Genomic DNA, 4398 nt, shown 5'->3' on the forward strand with positions numbered 1-4398 from the left:
TTTCTGGGCTTTGGGCAATCATGAAATGTGTTTTTTGAAACTTGTATTGTTGGTTTTGTTAATAACAAGATTTGATTAGACTCAGAACTGCTATAAAAAGAAATTCAGCATATAATGTGGTCTCTGATTTCCACAGAGCCTCAAAAAAATTGGGTGATGCTTTGGTGGAAGAATCGAGATTAGACTGGCTCAGAAGTTCTTGATGACAGGTAAACAGGGAATGTTCTCACAATATCAAAACTCTTTTTGTATAAGGCTGTAAACATGTTTATGCTGTTATGTTGGGCATTTTAACATGGGAGTCTATGGAATTGACTCACTTTGGAAATAATAATAATGATTGATTGCATTTATATAGCGCTTTTCGAGACCCTCAAAGCGCTTTACAATTCCACTATTCATTCATTCTCACACTGGTGGAGGCAAGCTACTGTTGTAGCCACAGCTGCCCTGGCAGAGGCGAGGCTGCCACATCGCGCCATCGGCCCCTCTGGCCATCACCAGTAGGCGGTAGGTGAAGTGTCTTGCCCAAGTACACAACGACCGAAACTGTCCAAGATTAGCTTGAACCGGCAACCTTCCGGTTGCAAGACGAACTGCCAACTCTTGAGCCACAATCGGCCAGGGGAGTCAATGAATGGCATTGACTCCCAAAGTGAGTCTGAAGTGGCTGTTAGGGGTTTGGCCAATTCCCATAACAACCACAATTCCATGTTGACCTAAATTTCATCTCTGGAGTTTGGTGTTCATCAGACCAGCTGATATGTTTCCAAGTTGGTTAAAAGCAAATTGTCATCCACTGTCTTTGGGTGGGTTAGCAAAACCAACAACAGAACAACAAAAACACCACATTAAAAACACACAAAATGTAAAAGCCCAGCATTGTAACAATATTGAAGGGTTAAGAATATTTGAAATATAAGTTAAATCATGACAATCAGTACAAGACAGCTATTATGTTATCTTTAGCCAAAACTGAGGAGGCTCTCTTTCAAAACTACACCGTCCAATCACCGCAGATACCATAGTCCTAAGGCGGGATTCACATTAAAATATCTTAGACCATAGAACTTTGTATGGGGTTACTTCATGGTCTAAGGAGCTTGGAAAGGGTGTTACTTCATGCATTGCTGCATTGAACCGCTTTGCACTTAAAAGTTGTAAAAAGTAAATCAACTTTGAAGCAAATGAAATCACACTTATTTAAATGGTTCAGCACATCCAAAAGCTAGTCAAACACTGTTATGAAAATATCCTGACAGAGAAAAGTTGTTGCTTGCACAATTAGGAATCAAATTAAAGAAGTTGATCATTGCCATGAATAATCAGCTTGGTGTGCATCAAGTTGGTAACAGGCAGCTAGCTAGACTAATGCTAACTGCTTGGTTTTTGCACTATTATGATCGGACGTGATTTTTGTCTAGGGGTGTTTCCACTGAGATGAGAATTTAAAAACAAACCACTTAAGAAGCTTATAAAGTATATTAATGTAATGTCTTTGCAAAGAGGAACTATCATGTGTTACTTATATATTATAAATTTGATGGATGGAACTAAACAAATTGGTGACTGATAGATACAAAAAAATACATAGTGCCTGAAAAATTGAGAGATGGATGAATAGTTAAAAGATAGATAGCATTATATTTGTGAATAGTATAAAGTGGGTGATGGATGGATGGATACATGGATAGTACACGATAGATAGATGATAGCTAGATGAATAGTACCAGATAGAAAGTATCGGATATATCTATGGATGGATGGATAGATGAATAGATAGATCGATACATATGGTATCTGATGTACAGATTGTTTGTGCCAGACAGACAGGCAGTACCAAAAGAATTGATGGATAATACCAGATAAATAGATATATATCGATAGAACCAAATAGATGGGTAGTACTAGATAAATAAATGGATAGATGAATAGTACCAGATAAATAGATTGATTGTACCAAATAGTACCAATAAATAGACACATTTCAAGCAGGCAGACGGGCAGATAAGTAGATAGATCTGTGCTACTATTAACACAGAAGCTCCAATCACCTGCTGTTGAAAACTTCTATTTATGACGAGTAGGAATTCAGAAGAAAGCTTGCATAAAAGGGTACCTTTGACTATAATGCTGTTTTCAGTCAAAGAGACTCCACTCTGATCCAGTATAGGATAAATGTGCATTATTGTGAACTTTAAATCATGCAAAGCTACTCTACTAGAATCCAACTATAAGGTAGTTAGGTGGAAATGAACAGATTAAGTCCACTTAAATAAAAGTGAGCCAGTCTTTGCTGCACGGTCAAGAGACTAACAAGTGAAAAAGGAATGTAGTAGCAATAATGCTGATATGCTTAAAGGAAGACAACCCTTTCTCTGACATTTTGGTTTATTTGGCCAATTCCTCACAGATTATGCATTATCTAAACAGCAGCCTTCAAACTGTAGAGTGACATCTGATCTCCTAACTTGATTTCTGTCCAAAAGCCACAGTATCTTACTCTCCCTAAGCCTCATTGTGGCACCATTGGAATGGGCATTGGCACTGCAGAGAGGTGTACTGTGCCAGCTACTACCCATAATTCTTTTTCTTCAATTAGTGCTGGCCGCTCAGCCTTTAGTATTGACAGATAGTTGTATATTATCCCTGGCTGCATTAAATGCTTCAGAGATTTGCACTGTAATTTCAACCACAAAGTTTAGCAAATCCTTCACACTGTGCTAACGTGTAGTGGTGCCACTTCCTAAAGACATTAGCATATTATGCCTTGCTTAACGTTTAGCATGGGGAAATTAAAGTGTGCCAGAAAGGAGAGAAATGATGGGAGTCAAAATCTAAAAGTATATTGTTTATAGTTATTCATGTGTTAATCATTTTCTCAACCTGACATAATGATAATTGGTCGTACTTCAGCAGGTCTGACCATGTACCACATATAGACTTTCACTCAAAGGTTTTGGCATATGGACACTGAAACCAACCACAGGGAAAAGTGCAATCTGATCAGTCAACTTATGATAATATTATAGTTAGGACTGTGAAAGGTCAAACCACAGCACACGTCTTGTTTTACGTGGCCTCCGCTGAGAGAACCCACAGATGGCTTCAGCATTGCTGCAGGGCCAGCACACTGCAAAGTGCCTCTGGGGAAGGGATAAATGCCAGTAAAAACTCGTGCCCCGCCTTTCACCCCTTCCACCCTCCACTCGTTGTCCCTCACTCCCACATGGATGCTTGTTTGAAACTCCCACTGCTGGACAGTCACTCCACAGTTGCTTGTGTCCAGAAATTCGCGCAGCGGCAGAATCTGCTGTGTACACGCTGTCTTTGGCATCTAGGGGGCATATCAGAGTAATTGGGGTGGATTAACTGATCATCATCTTTTGACCATGTGACCACAATGTTTAAAAGGTCAGCAGTGGTTCATTTTGCCAGCTGTCTTTTAAACCACCTGTTGCACTCTTTTTGACTTTTTTTGGAATCAAAATGAGGCATTTTCTGGTCATTGTGCTGACATGAAGAACGAGAACAAAAAGAGCAGTTTTGAATTGCCCGCAGTATGTCCCACTTATTAATTTCACATAAGGCGCTATGTAGATAGTTTTCTCCTCTCCTGTTACTGCCCTAATGTGCACAGCTACTGCTTTTTAGGTCCTATTCAGCAACGAGGGCAACTGTACCCCACTCTTGCAACCCAGAGGTAACCATAGACTTTAACAGAGTCATCAGATCCAAAATAAAATGACATGAACTATATTTAACCCCCTTTCCCACCCTATTTTTGGAACTTTTATGAGTAGTGGTCACACAGAAAGCTGTTCTCAGTTCTGGGTAATAGCACCACCTGTTTCTGTTTAGAAATATGAAGCTAACTTTATAAAAAAGACAACATTTTTATTGAGCCACATACATAAAGGACATAAAGATAATGTTGTCACATTCAAATGTAGTAATCAGTTAATTTAACAGTTTTAAATAAAACTACCACCATAGCTGACGACCCACCAAGAAGAAACAAGAAACTTAGTAGCCAGTAAAATTATGGCTTTAGGTGGGCATGATGTATACTATATACTTGTATATATATATACCTGCAGTCCCACTTCTTTTAATCTTTTAAATGGTTATTAACGAATTTTCTTGTGTGCCGGTAAATGCGACTCTATGACTACCTGTGTATGTATTGTTATTACCTATGTATTGGTATTTTATATCTACCCTGCAAGAAGAACAGAGAAGAACAACTTCTTTCCGCGTAATGACAGGATCTGTCTCCACCTGGGATGAACAAATCCATCCTTTGACAGAACATTAACATGCCGTTCTCCTTAAGGCACTTTAGCCACTGCTTCTTCAGTCTTCAGAGTGATCAACCTTGGGGACTGAGACAAAAGG

This window comes from Aulonocara stuartgranti, assembly GCF_965226115.1.
Source record: "Aulonocara stuartgranti genome assembly, chromosome: 16".
Taxonomy (NCBI): Eukaryota; Metazoa; Chordata; class Actinopteri; order Cichliformes; family Cichlidae; genus Aulonocara; species Aulonocara stuartgranti.